This window comes from Talpa occidentalis, unplaced genomic scaffold (assembly GCF_014898055.3).
Source record: "Talpa occidentalis isolate TD23 unplaced genomic scaffold, MPIMG_talOcc4v2.1 talOcc4.14, whole genome shotgun sequence".
NCBI classification, from domain to species: domain Eukaryota; kingdom Metazoa; phylum Chordata; class Mammalia; order Eulipotyphla; family Talpidae; genus Talpa; species Talpa occidentalis.
The window spans coordinates 23,607,492-23,625,393 of record NW_023601433.1 but is presented as its reverse complement, the minus strand read 5'-3'; positions in this window follow the sequence as shown (position 1 = coordinate 23,625,393).

Genomic DNA, 17,902 nt, shown 5'->3' with positions numbered 1-17,902 from the left:
AAGAGGAGACATTAGTGAATATTGGAGGCCAGCTTCAGGACACTATAAAAAGGATTCAAACTGAAAATGAGCAAACAATACACACGAACGAGTTAATTGATGAATGGCATCGTTTAAAAAAAAAAGAATATATAAGTATGAAAAAGAGAAAGCAGCAAGAGAAGTAAGTATTCTCTTCAGAAGAATATTTTTTCAAACTTCGTGAAGGAAAACTCAAAGTAATAATTGGTTAGGGCTAAAGATTGAATCTAGTGAATATGAGTAAATATATAGACTTTGATCATATTTGCTTTGTCAGCTTAGAACCATTATTGTGTCCAGTAAATAAATATTAGGCCTGAGAGGTACTTTACACTATGTAAAGACTTAGAGTACCTATGAATTTTAAAAGATAAATAATAAGTTGTCAATAGGTACAGACTTATATTAATAACTTGGTCATACTGCTGATTGGGGGGTGAGAGGATCCCCCAGAGACAGAGTAGGGAAAAAGAGGCAGACCGACTGAAATACACTGCTGAGGGGGCAGGGGGGAGTCAGGAGTGCTCTGCTGTGCCATGTGGGTTTCTCCCTGGCCGGCCTGGGATCAAATCCATGCCTTAGAGGCTGTGGATTGCTTCACAGTGTGATGCCCAACCCCTTGTGCCACCAGGGAGGCCCAGTGAATATATCTTTTTTTTTTTTTTTAGTAATTGTTTACATTTTTTTAAACAGATTTTTATTTATTTATTTTTATTTATTTATTTAGACAAGCACAGGGTATAGTCAGAGTGCGGGAGGGTGAGAAAATTCACCAGAGCCAGAGCGGGAGCAGAGCAGGCAGAAGGACCGAAGTACACTGCTGAGGGGAGCAGCGGCCGCAGGAGAGGTCTGCGCGCCATGTTTGACCCTCCTCCGGTGGCGGGGAGCAGCGGGAATCGAACCAGCGCCGTGGAGGCTTCGGGCAACTTCGCAACCTAGCGCTCAAACGCTGCGCCACCGGGGAGGCCCACCAGTGAATATATCTTTAAAATGTTATTCCAGGACAGTTTGAATCTCCTCTCTTTGTTGATTTCACGACTTAATTTTTATGCCTAAATAATTTCATCTAGTTAAGCGGATTGTACTATATTTTAAGATAAGGATATTTGAAACTTTACAACTTAAATAGTGTTATTGTTATAAAAATTGCTTGTCATAATTCTCCCAGTAGAAATATAATGAGTTATTTTTTTGAAGATTACAATTTCAATTGAAGTGGTCTTCAAGTGTCACTACAACTTGGCACAGTTTGGCTACTGGTGAATTCATTTTCTTGACGTGATCTTTGACACTATCGCTGGAGGGCACCCTGAGACAAACTATCCTTCTCAGTTTTAGATTTTCTGCTCTCCCAGAAGGCATACACGTGAAATGAGGAAAGCTGCAGGAGGTGAGGGTAGTATCATTTACAGACTGACTACAAATAAATATTGGGCTCTCTTCTGCTTGAGGAGGTGTGTGTGAAGCCAAACAGGTAGTTCTCAACACCAGTGCCTTTGTAACAGTGTTAAGGGCTTTCTTTCCTGAAGCTGTTTAGTTCTTTTAGTCACCCACCAGGCAGCTGTCCTGTTCTCCCCTAGAAGTTGTTCTAAGTTAATCTTCAGCACCAAATGTTTAACTCTCAGAGGTAATGAGTGAAATGTGTAAGGATAGTGAAAGGAAATGCTTGACAATATCCCTAAAGCCCCTCCGTCACTGCCCGCTCTGCTGCCCACTGCTTTGAATTACTTATTATAAACCCAGAAACATGGGTGGGCTTCTTACCACAATTTTAATCCCCTAATTGTAAACAGTATGTATGCACCAACACACTTTGAGTGTTAAAACATTGTTTTATGGGAAATTCATGTTATGGCAACATTTGTTTTTAAAGTGCAAATTATTTAGGCAAAAATGAAATATTAAGGATTTGGGTTTGGCAATCTTCACATGACCATTGAGAAGCTAACAGAAGTCAATATCGAACGTCTTGAGGAGGAGACACATCACAAACATGTATTCAGCGCTCCTCCTCCGAGGCCACGCCTACTGCTATCTTGTGCAACAAGTCCACTCAATAGTCTTAATAATTGTTTTCTGCTTGACAGTTATCTTACAACAAGACAAAATTCAACAAGTTTTCCTACCTTCGACCCATGGCCTTAAAACGAAAGCATAGACACTTAACTAGGTTAGTTATATTACCTTTTGACAAATTTTATATCACCTTGTTTTCAAATCTCTGATGCAATTTTAATTTATACTTTGACAAAATTCTTAGTCATTCAACTGACTTATTTATACATGCTAAGTAAATGTCATTACTTGTGCTAACAAAGTAGATAGAAAATTTAAAAATATAAGTCCCTGGGTCTTTCATTTTCAAAAATCACTGATGTAATTGAATTAGATGCAATGAAATCAACACATTTAAAATTTCTTCAAAATCAGTGTTTAATCAGATCTTAGAAATTAAATATTATTGCTTGATAACCAGAAGTTTACTTTGAGATACTTTGCATTACTTTATGTTTGATTTCAGTTTGACTGTGGTTCATAAGAATTTGAAAGTTTCTCTGTACATTAACTGCCTCATTTTCTGCTAGAATAAGGTGCCAATCCAGATATTTTGACATCAGTGGCAAATCTGCGCTCCACTATGCAGTTGATAAAGTGAATCAGTCGATAATAACAAAGCTGCTTCTACACAAAGTAGATATTGAAGCATGAAACAAGGTATAGACCAAGTAACATAATATACAAAATATATGAACTGCATTTTTTTTTATAGAAGCATGGAGTACAATCAGAAGCGCAGGAGGGTGAGAGAATTCACCAGGGCCAGAGCAGACAGCAGAATGGCAGACTGACAAAAAACACTGCCGAGGGGAGCAGCTAGCGGCAAGAAAGGTCTGTGCACCATGTGGGACCCTCCCACAGCGGCCAGGGATCGGACAGGTGCTCCAGAGGCTGTGCCAGCTTCGCACCCCACGCTCAACTGTTGTGCCACCGGGGAGGCCCTCAATTGCATTTCTTAAGCCACAAAACATTTTATTATCTACATCTCTCTAATATGTATGCATCCATACATTCATAGTGAAGACAATACACAAAGCCAGAAGGAGGAATATGTACGTTTTCTGCTACAACATGGTGTCAATCCAGATATTTTGGACATCAGTGGCAACTCTGTGCCCACTATGCAGTTGATAACGAAATCAGTGATAATAACTAAGCTACTTTTACACAAAACGAATATGGAAACACAAAACAAGGTATAGACCAAGTAACACTATTTACAAATATATGACCCGCATTTTTTTTTTTTTATATAAGCACTGTGTACAGTCAGAAGCACGGGAGGGTGAGAGAATTCACCAGAGCCAGAGCAGAGAGCTGAACAGGCAGACTGACAAATTACACTGCAGTGGGGAGCAGCGGGCTGCAGGAGAGGTCTGGCGACATGTGGGACCCTCGCTTGGAGGCTGGGGATTGAACCAGCGCTCCAGAGGTTGCGCCAGCTTTGAACCACAGCACTCAACGACTGTACCAACGGGGAGGTCCTGAATTGCATTTCTTTTGCCACAAAACATTTTATTATCTACATCTCTTTTATTTGTATGCATGCATACATTCATAGTGAAGACTATACACAAAGCCAGAAGGAGGAATATGTATGTTTTCTGCTAGAACATGGTGCCAATTCAGATATTTAGGACATCAGTGGCAACTCTGGTCCCCACTATGAAGTTGATAACGAGAGTAAGTTGATAACATCTAAGCTGCTTTTACACAAAGCAAATATTGAAGCACGAAACAAGGTAAGGACCCAGTAACATTATTCACAAAATATATGAACTGCTTTATATATATATATATATATATATATATATATATATATATATATATATAAGCACTGGGTACAGTCAAAAGCATGGGAGGGTGAGAGAATTCACTAGCATCAGAGTGGAGAACAGAACAGGCTGACTCACACAATACACTACTGAGGGGAGCAGCTGGTGGAAGGAGAGGTCTGTGTGCCATGTGGGACCCTCTCCCATACGCCGGGAATGGAACCTGCGATGCAGAGTTTGCGGGCAGCTTTGCAACCCAGTACTCAAATGCTGTGCCACCAGGGAGGCCCAAACTGCATTTCTTAAGCCACAAAACATTTGATTATCTGCATCTCTCTCATATGACTGCATGCATACATTCATACTGAAGACAATGCACAAAGCCAGAAGGAGGAATATGTATGTTTTCTCCTAGAACATGGTGCCTATCCAGATACTTTGGATATAAGTGGCAACTCTGTCCTCCACTATGCAGTGGATAATGAGAATCAGTGGATAAAAACTAAGCTAATTTTACACAAAGCAAATATTGAAGCATGAAACAAGGTATAGACCCAGTAATATTATTCACAAAATATATGAACTGCTTTTTTTGTTTGTTTTTTATACAAGCATTGGGTACAGTCAGAAGCACGGGAGGGTGGGTGAGAGAATTCACCAGAGTCAGAGTGGAGAGTACAACACGCAGATTGACAAAGTACAGTGCTGAGGGGATCAAGGGGTGACTGGAGAGGTCGGGGAGACATGTGAGACTCTTGCCAGGCGGCCAGGGATGGAACCAGTGCTACAGAGGCTGTGCCAGCTTCCCACCCCAGGGCTCAACTGCTCTGCCACAGGGGATGCCCTACTTTGCATTTCTGAAGCCACAAAACATTTTATTATCTACATCATCTCTCATATGTATGCATGCATACATTCATACTGAAGACGATATGCAAAGCCAGGAGGAGGAATATGTATGTTTTCTCCTACAACATGGTGCCGATCCAGATACAATTGGCATAAGTCAGCAAGATATCCATATAGACGGGTATGGAACTCTGAAGACCTGGAGGGACTAAAGAGTAACAGACTGCTTGTGACAATGCTGGAAGCATCATGGTGGCACAGGAGATGGACAAGATCCGGGAGCTGCGGGACAAGACCTCACCTGCAGGAGACACCCGAGAGGACCAGCCCAAGGCCACTGAGGCAGCAGAATCATTGGAGAAAGAAAGAGGATCATGATTCAGAGCTCACCAGTGCTGACACAAGGAAGAAGCCTATGAACTTGGGACTAATGGACTTGGACTGACAATCCCGGCAGAAGGCGGAGGACCTTGGCATGTTATTTTTTTTTGGGAATCTGGGGGTGGCCAGTGGGTGTCAATGGCCAAAAGCAGCCTGTGTATGCCCAGCAGCTAGGCAGAGGAAAAAAGCCAAATTTGAGAAGCAAAAGCTGGTGCTAAGTTGAAAAGCCCTGAGCGGCTGTTAAGCAGCCTGAGTATGCTGAAGACAAGTGAGTCTCTTAAAATCACCTGTGGATGATGCACTGCTCGTTCTTGCCTGAGGGTGAATTGCTGAGGAACCCGTTCTTGGGGGAAGGGTGGGGAACGTGGCTTGGGGTGGAGCCCAAGCTGAAGAGAGGCCCAAGATAGGCCGCATGTAGAGTTTGGATCCCTGATCCATGCGCTTGTGCAGTGGGCTGGCCTGAGTGCAGGGGTCTGTGAGTTACATTGGTGGCTATGAAAGCCGAGTGTTGGAGCGACCTCAGACAGAAACCGTGAGGGTTGGCGATTACCCCCAACAGTAGAATAGAATCGCCAATCCCAGAGTGAGTGCATCCTGGGGGTGGATGTGGTGTGTGGCTTGTAGCCGAGACTACAGCCAGGGAAGGCCAAGAAGCCTGACGGCTCCTGGTGTGTTACAGTAGAGGCCATGAGTGGTTTCCCTGCCTCATATGAGAAAGATGTGGTAATTGTTGTCTTCCTGCCTTAATGCATATGCTTATGCACTCCCAAGGTTTTCTTGAAATGCATAAATAAAGAGCTGCTGAGACCCTCAGCAGGATGATGTCTGCACCCTGATCAGGTGTCTGCATCTCCTCACTCCCCCTCCCCATCATTCTGCAATGGAGCTGACGCAGTCCCATCCTTCAGGAAGCCCTGACACCCATTCTGCTGTGGCTGGCTCGCAACATTCACATAAGTATTATATAGCAAGTATTATATAGCAGTTGAAAAATAATACTTGACTATCAAAGTAAAAAGAACAAAAAGGATGAAAAGAAGGACAATGATAAAAAGAAGGAAGAGAATGATCTAGGTAGCCTGGCCCCGGCCAGTTCACCTTTCTGAGTCCATTTATTATAAAGCATATGTGGGTAAATTTCCTTTTTTTAAAGATAGGATTTCTGTCATGCCAAGGAAGGAAGGGAGGGGGATATGCAGGATCTCAGTGTCTAGCCAGTACAAAAGGTAGTGCTAGACTTTCAGCGAAAGTAGAGGACAAGCAATTTGAAACACATGGTGATGTCACAAGGTAAAATCTGTAATTCTTCCTTTCAGATCGAAGAACTATTAGCAGTCATTGCTTTTCTGCAAATCAAACAGGATGAGTAGTGTTCAGACCAAGGCAAGTAAAATCTCACCCTTATCAGACAAATACTGCTAAGAGGTGAATGATGTGGGCAATTCAGCTTTGGTTTCTCCACAAAAGGAACGGGTTCACAAGCCTTTGTGTATGACTTGGAACATCGGTTCACACTTCATCAGATGTATGTTCCCTCACACACCCACACCAATGCATCCATGTCTTTTTCCCAGACCCCTGGGCCCCCTCCCTGTTGTGTGCAACCACTCCTACTCCCCCATCCAGTAGCACAAATTCTGTAGTACAATATCCTGGGTTTGTTTTGCTTAGGGTTGCCAGTTTTTGTTTAGTGACATTGTGGTGGAACTGTATTGCAGCAAAATACATTAATTTATATTCATAGATGTGTACACATGGAGGGAGGTCCTGGGAGAACACAACCTTTCTGGGATTAGTCTGGGAGAGCCCTGACCTCTAGTCATGGAGAGCGAGCACTGAGCCCTCTTCCCTGGCAAGGGGTTGCAGCCCCTGGTGCAGGGGTCAAGCTCCCAGCTAGCTTGGTGTACAGCAGAAACAGAGGGTGGCTGTCTAGGGGCTTGCCCCAAATTAGCCCTGTGGAGGGCGTTACTGATAAGCATGAAAGGATGTAACTTTACTTTTTTTATTATTAATGAAAATTTCCCTGAGTTACCATTTCTTTTACCTACATTTATCACCACTGATTTGGGGGTTCTATCTTTCCCATGTTCCTCTTGTGTGAATGTCCCAGAGACTGCCCTGACAAACTCTGGTCTTGGGGTCTCAGTGTTCTAATATCCTAAGGGGCAGCCCTTTTAGGGCTGGGAGGCACAGGGGTCAGGGAATTGAGCTCCTGAGGGTTGCTTTCCAAGGGCACATCCTGAAGTTGCCCCATGGGGTCTGGCCGTTACCCTGGGGCATTATTAGGATGATGAGTCATGATCATCATGACTCATTTTTTAAAATAAATTATAAAATCTTCCCTATTTTGGGAAAGCCCACCTAAGTCCCTCTCTTTTACAAATAATCCACCTTCTCTCCCCTCAGTAAAGTGTTAGATACTTAGTATTGCCTCATATTCTGGACATGGAGTGGGGGAAATATGTAAACCTATTTGTTTCCATATTTGAAACTTGCTAAACATCTCTGCCCAGATCCACCCCTTGGCTTCACATGCCAGCAGCCCTAAGATTCGGCAACTCTCCTCTCACAACACAACTCTTTGGTATCTCACTTCCTTATGCTTTATCTTTACCAAAGCCTCAGAAAAAGATCAATTCTTTCTCTATAATCCTTTTTCCGTTTTTAATTCCCCAAAATGTATTCCCTCTTTAAGTCAAGATAAGTGACTTTCAAATCACATACACCGAAACAGCAATCTTGGTGGTTGCCTCAGAGAGTAAACAGACATGTCTATATCCAACGTGTCAAAAAAAGAAGGGGAAGAGTGATTGTGCTCATGTATTGATTCAGCAAACATAACTGAGCATCTACAATGTACCAAGAAGTTCTCTAATGCCTGAAAATGAGTAAACAAGATGGAATCCTTGCCCTCAAGGAATTTACAGTGTTTTTATTTATTTTGGATAGACCAAAGACAAGTAAGCAGGCAATGATGCACTGACATCTGAGCCTCAGAGATAAATGGGGGGCATAGGAGTCTTTGGGGTGAGCCTCCTTCCTAGTCTGGGGGAGAGTCCAGAGACATTCAGAAGACAAATCGAAGGATCTTGGGGTGAGGGGAACAGCGGGAAGATGCATACTCTGGCAGTCAGAACATGCAGCAGGGCCGCACAGCTGGAGAAACCAGCATCATTTCAGAACATCCAAAGGGATTCAGCCTAGCTGGACAGTCCTGCAGGACCTGTCTGCAGGGAAGGCTGTGAGGGGAAAGGGAGGGGTGTGGGAAGCCCATCTCGCCTCCTCCACCACCCAGCCATTCAAAAGGAACTACCAATGCATATCTGTGCTCTGAGGCTACTTCCTGCCCTCCATTTTTTTTTTTTGGTGAAAGCTCAGGCAGGATCCATTATTTTTTTTCAGAAAATCTCAAGTAATCACCAAAGCCTCCAGTTTTAGAAGTTAGACACATTCATTTCAGCAACTAAAACGCCTAATACTGGTAGTCAGAGAACTTCATTTAAACTCCCTGACCCACCTCAAAGTGGGTGTGGTCAGCTTCTCTCAAATGCCCAGCCTTGAGCTTTTCCTCATATGCTCACCCTCCTGGCCTTGCTTCCACCCTAGCGTCTAGGACAGGGACCTGGCAGAGGGGAGCTCTGACCTCAGTGCATGTTCAGGGCTGACTCTTCTTGGGGTGCTCTTGAGTGTCCCTCAGATTTCCCCACTGACCACATCTATGTGAGTGTCCCTCCAGTCAAGAGCAAAGCATCTCCTCAGGCCAGCGGTGGCCTCTTCCTTTTCAGTCCAACTCCCCTCCCCACACACAGACTGCCAGGAAACTCCTGGACAGGATTTAAAATGACTTCCAGCCAGCTTCACGCCTCACCGGAAAATCTGGTCACCACAGCACAACCAGGCAGCTGGGCCCACTGCTGCGGCCCCACCCAAGGCAGCTGAGTGTGCCACTGCCCCAGCCCCCCAAAGTGGTGTTGCCCGTGGGTTGGCACCAAAACACAGCGCATTGCATGCTCCCAGGGACACAAGTCCAGAGCCCCATGTGGTCCTGGGTGATGGGGAACGTCCTTTTTTTCTCCTCAATGTAGGGAAGGAAAGGCCACACCACTTCAAGAACTTTAAAATAAAAATAGCACCTCTGGGGCCTTTGAGAACCTCAATGATAATGTGAGTCCTTTTTAATGTCCTGGTTTGCATTTATATAAAGAGTTTGAGCTTTGACCTCAGTAAGGCAGAGACCCTGAAATTTATAGCCCAAAATGAGGTAAGGAGTGAGACTGAGGTCCAGCATTCACACCCAGGACCCCAGAACCTGTCTGTCATGCCTCACCCCACTGCCTTGCGCAGCAGCCCCCCGAGAGAGGACAGGGTGAATTTCTGGCTGCCAGCTTCCCAAAGGTTCCCCAAGAATAAGAGGCAGTACAGCTGCTGGGACCCTCAGCTGCTCCTCTCATGGTCTGTGATAGCTCCTCTTCCCCAAACCACATCCCTTTCACCTTTTCAGGAACTGTGAAACAAAGCTGGCAGGGGAAGGAAGCCTTGGTGTGGCTGAGAGTTCCCATGTAGCTCCCACCTGCTGTCCCAGTGCCTCCATTTGCCTATGATTCTCCCTTCTTGTACATTCCCTTCTGACACATATCTGTCCCTTGCTTCCCACTCCCCCATTTTTAGTTTTCTTCAAATCTCTATTATATGTTGGCCACTAAACCTCTACATTTCTCTTTCTAGACATAATTTTGTATCAGCGTGTGTCTACTTATTCCTCCCTAGTTTGCCAGAGTCAGGATCTCATTGTCTTTTATCTTGACCATCAAATCTGTGGTTTAGACAAATGTGATGGCTGAAACCTGAATCAGCCTCAGGGCCGTTGAGGATTCAGAGGAAAGAGGTAGAGCACCTTTTACCACCCAAGAGGTGACAATCAGAATCACGGCGCCCTGGAGAACTGTCTGGACAGCCCATCCCCACACTCTTCCGTAGCTGCCCTGGCCCCTGTCATTTCTTCTCTCTCCATCCCTTCAGCTATTAGCTCTGAGAAGAATGACCACTCAGGTGACTGCCCTCCTCACTCATCATCCTCAGCATCTGACTTGTTTCATTCTCCAACTGGGAACAGCAAGAAATCACCCTTTGTCTTTTCTTGGAACCCCAGTATTTGTAAATGCCCAAAGGGTAAGTCTTCAGAGGATCCTCTGCCCCGCCCACCTGACCCAGCTCCCTTCTGACATCCTCCCTTCTCAATAATAGCTTTCTGGGGGCGGGGTCGGTGGGGGGTAAAGAGGGGGAAACCCCACTCTCACTTGATTTTGAATTTTCAATACTTCCAGAATTCTGGCATAAATTAAAGCTCAATAAATGTTTGTAAAAATGATAGATATTACGTAATCAGAGGAAAAATAATCCTAAAGTATTTTTATATCTCTATTGCATTAGTCAGGGGGGAGAGCCAACTTATCTGAAGGCAGGATGAGAGAGTCTGAAGGGAAAGAGGAGAAAAAGGCTACATGAATACTGAACCATGAACCCTAAAGCTGAGGAAGCTTCTCTCAATAGTTGCCGAGACTGCGCAGGTCCTCGACCACTAAGTCTGAGCCTTGAAGAGCCCTACAGAACAGCATGTTTCATGTTCATAGAATTTATCATGGATTAAGACTATTTATTATGAGTTGAGACCAACCCCAAACGCAGCAGATGGAAAATTGAGGCCCTGCTTTTAGATTGGCTCTTGCCAAATCCCTTTTGTCCTTGGCTAAAAATAATGTACGCATTAAATGTCTGTGCTTAGTTTCTGATATCAGTTATGTTCAAAATTGCGTGGCCATAGGTTTTGTGGAAAAGTACAGAGTCCACAAACGCTCCCATTGTAACAGGGTGGTCCCCAGGAAAGGGGGAGGTTCCCTGCCCCACCCAAGGGAGGGTGGAGCTGAGCAGGGAGAGGAGAAGCTGCAGAGGAGACTGAGGAAGGAAGGAAGCAGGATGGAGCCAGGAGACCTGGAGGAGGCGCATGGAGCCTAGAGACACGTGAAGAAACTGCGCTTGTCTTTTGGTCATGGACTGGGTGACACAGATGTGGGTGAGACCCATGGGGCGGTGACAATGGCAGCTTTTATCTTGATGTTGATTTTGCTCTTTTCCTTCCGGGTTTGTCTGGTAGTTTCTGACCCTTTTCTGTGGGTCCCCACTGGAAGATGGTTTAGACTTGTGGCAGGATTTGGGGCCTTGTTCTGGGCCGATCCCATATGGATGGACTTTTACCCACGAGGGGATGGGTAACTTTGGGTGCTTCACTTAGAAACTAGACTCTTTGCCTTACCTGTATTGTTTCCTAGTTTTATGAAAGTTCCTTCCCATTAAAGTCTCATATGTTTTGTGTTGATGCGGCAGATGGCAGAACCCATTTAGAATAGGCAGGTTTGCGGGGTTTGGGCTGCCCCTCTCCCTGTCCTATAACACCTTCACAATGGACATTCAAAAGTTCCCATTAGCTGGAGATGTAGGAATCCAGAGTTGCAGGAGGGTGGCTGAACAAGGCTAGTGGGAGCAGAGCCTTGATGGAAAAGCCAGCCCAAAGGCATCTGCTAGGAATGAAGTGGGTACCGTCAAAACCAAGGACCAGGATAAGGGTGCTGGTGGTGGAAATAATCCCTTGCACAGTAAAGGACAATGTAAAAGAGGAATTGTTGGTAGAGCATTGGAACCTCCTCTTTCCTGGGGACCACCTTGTTACATTTGGAATCTAGTAGCCAGTCAGCCCCTCGCCTTTGTGAGGCACTCTGTTTCTACCCTCCCTTCTCTGGCAGACTAAGCAGGCTCAGGGTATTTTCTTCTTTCTCAGAAACTTATGCTGAGACTCAGGAGGCAGCTCAGACATCTCTCTGGGGGGCCTAGCCGTGCCCTGCCCTCTGTGCCTGCCCCAGCTCTCTATCTAAAGCAAGGCTGGAGCCTGGCATGAGCTCCCTGAGGCTCCTTGGCTCCCCCAGCATTGGGAACTGCTCAGCCTTCTCAGGCCCTGTGCCCTCTGCGCTCTTTTCTCCACATGTCTGCCCTTCACTATTTCCTTCCTCACTTTTCTTGTTCCAGGATGTATATTCTACATTTCTGTTGATCTGTTTTAAAAAAAAAAGAAAGGAAAAATTGCTTCCAGGGTGACAAAATTGGGACTGCAAGCAAAGGCAAGGCCATAGAGACTCTGTTACCTCCTGGATCCCCTGGCCTGGCTGTGGAGACTCACTAGCCGGGTTGCTGCCCCTTTGTTTCTGACATGGCTGCACCAAAGCTACCAGGAATGGGACAGGCAGTCTTCTAGGGGCCCAGCTTCAGGTGCAGCTCCTGACCCACCCCGCTCGCGCCATTCCTTGCTTCCTAGAAACACCGGAGAGCTTCTGATGCAGTCAATAAATACTGTCTCCCACGCCTGGGCCCTGAGAAGCCCCTCTTCCGCCCTGGACTGAGCCCCTGCCTCATTGTCCCTGGGCTGGTCAGAGGAAAGATCAGGGCCCCTCTGGGATGCATTTCCATTGAAGGGGTTGGGTTGCTAGGTCTCGTCATCTGTTACGGCTGACTAGGTGAACCTGGGGTTCTTATATGTTAGAGCCTGGCAGGCGCTCTGGTGCCCAGAACACAGGGTGCTAATTTTAGGCTTTCAGGCCTAGTCTTCCAGCCAGAAACAGATCCCAGGCTGCAGGGTCAGCCCTGAGCCCCAGTCACTAGACCACCAGGGATTGGTGTCTCATGAAGCTGCCTCAGGAACTTTGCTGATGCTCAGACAAGAAAGAAGAGGCAGATTTGTTTAGAGAAAGAAAAAAGTTTATTAAGAAGAAAAGGAACAGAAATAAAGTGGGACTCCCAGGCCCGTGAAACCAGGCCAGGGAGGGTCAAGGAAGGCAAAGTGGATTCATGTCTCAGGGAACACAGACCTTCCCTCCCTGGTTATTCTAAAGCCCACCAGTCTCTGTGGGACTGGTTAGTCCTCAGTAGTCTCACTCACTCTGCCTTAATTTATGTCTCTGTGCCCAGAATTAAGTCTCTGTGCCCCAGCCCTTAGAGTTCTTTTTCTTTATTGCCCTTGTCCCAGAACATACCTGTACCTGGTCCTGGGGTGTCTGATGAACTCCCTTTGGAAGTTGTTGCCCTCATCTCTGGAGCTACCCTGGAGGACCAAGCAGGTAAAAGTCCTTTTTTAGATCATCAGGCCTCCATGACTCCCACCTCAGAGCCGGCTTAGCAGAACGCCTTGTCTACACCATCGGATCTCCTGGATGTCCAGGTTACAAGGGCCACAGCTTGGTCATCTGGAGAACCTTCTGAATCCAAGGATGACAGAAAAGTGAGGAATCAGTGATAGGACTTTCTGACATTCTGACATTCTGACTGTGACCCTTTGGAAGTCTCTGCCCTTATCTCAGGAGCTTCCCTTATTCCTTTTGTTTCTTTTATCTCAAAAACCTCTAAATCTCCCCAAGCCCCTGCTTGCACTGTCCCTGAAGCTAATTAACCCCAACTTGCCCTAAGACTCACTAGGACTGTGCCATGGCTCTCTGTTTCCCCTCCTCAGATGGAGTGGGATGAAGGCCAAGGACTTGGATCCTCTTCTAAATTTCAGCAAACAGATCCATGAGCTCTATATTGAATGTGCGAGAGGAACAGGACTTTTAGAGATTACCTGTTTTGAAAAATTGGTAAAGCTCATCTCCAGCTTGGCCAAGCCTGGTGGCACCTCCAGACCTGGTGAAATCCTTGCCAGGCCAGTCCTAAGCTGTATGGGAGACGCCTCGCTTTACTAGAATCAGAATCTAGCTTTACTAGAATCAGATTGAACTGTGGCTTAGTCTCAAGACCTCAGGTCAGGACACCTTGCTTATTTATTTGTGAACTGGGCATTTTCTAACTAATCCACTCCCTCCCCCTGGGGACCTGTGCCTGTGACTCAAAGCTTTCACTAGTTCTTGGCCTCTTGAGGCTGCCTAGGTTTCTGGAAGGAGAGTAAAATGGGAGGGCTTTAAGCTTGGTTTCCATGGAAGCCAGACCAGAACATGGTTCTTTTGCAAATAACCAGCCACCAGCTAAAGGTATCCATCCTTGACCTATATCTCCACCATTTGGGGTTCAGATGAAATGTTCTCTGCAGAAAAACTCCATTCAAATGCCACCACCCTCCTGCTTCTGAGGAGCAGGGGACTTAACATTATTTATGCAGGATATTGAGAAAAGAGCTTGGGGTGGGAGGAAGAAAGCAAACACACTTCCTTAGGACTCTTTGGAAAGAAGAGCCAGTTAGGAGGAGGAAGGATCGAGGGAGGAAAGCGAGGCGTCTCCCATACAGCTTAGGACTGGCCCGGCAAGGATTTCACCAGGCTGGAGGTGCCACCAGGCTTGGCCAAGCTGGAGATGAGCTTTACCAAAGGTGCCCAGGAGCCTGGGGCACAGGTCTGTGGGTCTCTGGCTCCAGAAGGGCAGCTCCAGCAAGCAGTAGCGAGGGCAGGGCGACTCTTAAGTTCCATCCACAACAGACTTCTTCCACATAGGACCCCTGGCGTGGGGTGCAGGGGCCATGGCTACCTGGGAGACGTGGTGCCTAGTTCCACTCAAAGGGCAGTGATCTGCTGTTTCTTTTGTCCTGTTCTCAGTCTTAGGTCAGAGATAGCAGGACAATTAGTCATCAGAGAGATGAGCCACTAAATAAGAAGCAAGTACCGAGCCTATCTCTGAATCACCAGAATCTTGCAGATTCCCAGCCCTTTTCCATGATTCCCTGAAAGATGCTCATTTCTCACTCTTTATCTCTTTGAACCATGAAATGCACAAGGGCAGCCAGTCCTGGGACATGGGCATCCTGGGGCACAGTGTAGCCAGCTGTTTCCATTTCAGTGTCTGTCCCTGTCTTTCCCCCTCTATGACCAGGGCACTCGGTATTGGGGGCCCGGTTCACACCTTCACTGTCTTGGCCTTTGGACTGTATCTCCCTCTCGTGTGCGGGTTTCTCCTCTCTCCACGGTGCTTTCCTTTCCCTTTGTCTGTAGGTGTAACCATGGAATTTGTATCCCTGTCTCTCCAGAGACCCATGTCCTCTGGGTGTTTGAGTCAGATCCAGTGCCCCTCCTTTGCTTTCCTCCTCAAGGACTGGACTGGGGACTGGGCAAAATGTGGAGGCCTCAAGAAAGTCACAGCCCACCTCCGCCCATCCATCCTTCAAGCTCAGGGGCAAAGGGTTGTGGGCACCTTTCTTCCTCTCAATGTCCCTTTATTTTTTAAATGTGTTTGAATATAAGCCACACAAGTTTTTTTCACGGAGGCATTTCTTATTTTGAGAAAGCACCCTCCTGGTGCTTCCCCACTTCTTCCTGACCTCCTCTGGAAGCCTCCTATGCCTCCCACATTGTCATCTGTGCTGTCACCTGCTTGGGACCAGCGCCTGGCCCCTGCCCTATGACTGGGGACACCAAGGAGGCAGCTTCAGACACAATCCCACTCCTGTGAGTGCCCACCTTCCACATTTCCAACACCTAGCTATTTGGGGTGACACTGCTCCCTTTTCCACAGTCTTGTGCTGGCCTCAACAAGCATCTGACTCTCATCCCTGATAAACCCATATGGCACGCCCAGACCCCCTTATAAGGCTACAATCCCCAGAATTTAAGGAGTACTCCCTGCTTTAAACACACAGCCCCAAGATTTTTCCTGGTCCCCACCAATCATTGTAGCATAAAGGAATGTAGGGATCAGGCACCCAAAATAGTATCTACTTTAAAACTATGATATCTTGAGAAGATACCTAGCTTATTGCTTGTGACCCCCAAAATAGCTCACACTAGGGCTTTGGGGGCATTTTAGCTTTTCTCTGCCATATAAAGTGGTTTAGTTCTCCGTGAGGACCAAGGTGGGGAAAGACTGGGGTGTGTGGCCATCAGAGGGCTCCCTTTACAAAGGGCCATGTGCCCCCATGACCACCACCCCTGGCATTCGGGCCACCCTTCCCTTGGATGCAGTGGGCAACTTGAGAGCTGGAACCAAGTCCTGCTCCTTGCTGTATCCCTGGCTCCGTTCAAGTTCATAGTTGTCTGGCAAGAAGTACAAGCCTGGATGAAGGGCCTGTGGAGTATGGTGGGCCAAGGAGAGAGACTGAGCAGGTGACAAGGGCTTATTTGGGTACCATGGATGCTGGACTCGGGTGTGTCACAGGGCAAGCTCTGCAGGATCCCCTGGAAGTCGAGCCAAGGGGAACACATGACTGCTGCTAGGAAGAGACAAAAATAGTAAAGACCCCAAGGGGGCGCATCTGCCACAATTGCACAAGTCAAGTAGCTGATTCAAAAGAAACAACTGTGGGGATATGAGGGAAGAATCCCCAGCTCTGGGGGCCCTACCCTTCCCAGGGCCCAGGCTGCTGCTCCTTCTTGAACTTTGACCCTTTTCCCAGAGCCCAAATCTCCTCCTGGGACCTTTTCTGAGTGCAATGCCACAGGGAGCTTGGACCTTGACCTTCCCCAGTCTAGTTTGCATTTAGTAATCTGTAAACTATGGAGCTTGGGGGCACAGTTGCTTAAGAAGGAGTCCCTTAGGTCACACATGGCACTTCTTGGGGCGGCAGTCTAGGTACTGGGCCAGAGGCAGATGGGGCCTGATTCTGGGTAGGGGACCCTGGGGCTTGACTTGGGGACCGTACACTGCAACTACTTATTCCATGCAGTTCCTGGGCACAGCCCCCGGTGCTGGCTTGGGAAGGGCTGCTCCTCCCCAGCTGCAAATCCCAGGCCGAGTAGGCCCCACCTGAGCCTCCTCAGCCTTAGGTTCTCAGGGTGCCTGAGCTTAAAGGGAGAAGAGTGGGAAATTTCCTGAAAAGGGGGGATTCAGACCCCTACCTGCCATTGGGATAACCACCTTATACCTCCTTCCCCACAGCCCCAAACAGGCCTCTCCCAAAATCCCTGGGTCTCTGGTCCTTGGATTCTCCCCTAGGAGTGAGAAGCATTAGAAGCCAGCTGAGGGGTTCCGGGAGGCCCCTTCCTTCCTCACCAGGCTTCATTTCTAATTTCCCGAAAGCACCACCTGGGTTGTGCACAAATATCACTTCACTTCCTCCTGGCCTCTCCAGAGGCCACCCCCAGCTCCCCATAATCTGTCTTCTGGGCTGTCACCTTCTTGGGACCAGCCACTGGCCTCTGCCCTATGACTGGGGACACCAACGAGGCAGCTTCAGACACAATCCCAGCCCCCTGGAAGCACCTCCCCACCCCCAGAGCCTGGATCTTTTGGGCTTCCCTGGAACCTCTTCCTTAGCCCTGTGCTGCTCTCAGGAAGTCTCTGACCCCTAGAAACCCTTTATTAACTTTGTGATTCTTCCAGCATCCTAGAGGTGCTGCCCCCTGGACCCCGAAGGCCCCACCTATCCCTTACCCCAACATCACTGCTGCTCAAGATCAGGACCCTGATAATATGGACTGTAATTTTAGACTGGAATCCTAAGTGGTGAAGAACATGTTAGTTCCCCACACGAGCATGCACTATTTCCTAATTGGCACTATTCCCCTGGGATTTTTTTTTAAAGATTTATTTATTTATTTATACAAGCACTGGGTACAGTCAGAAGCGCGGGAGGGGGAGAGAATTCACCAGAGCCAGAGCGGGGAGCAGAACATGCAGACTGATGAAGTACACTGCTGAGGGGAGCAGCGGGCGGCAGGAGAGGTCTGCGCACCTTGTGGGACCCTCGCGGCAGCCAGGGATCGAACCAGCGCTGCAGAGGCCACGGGCGGCTTCTCAGCCCAGCGCTCAACCGCTGCGCCACCTGAGGAGGCCCTGGAATATATTTTGAATGTTCAACT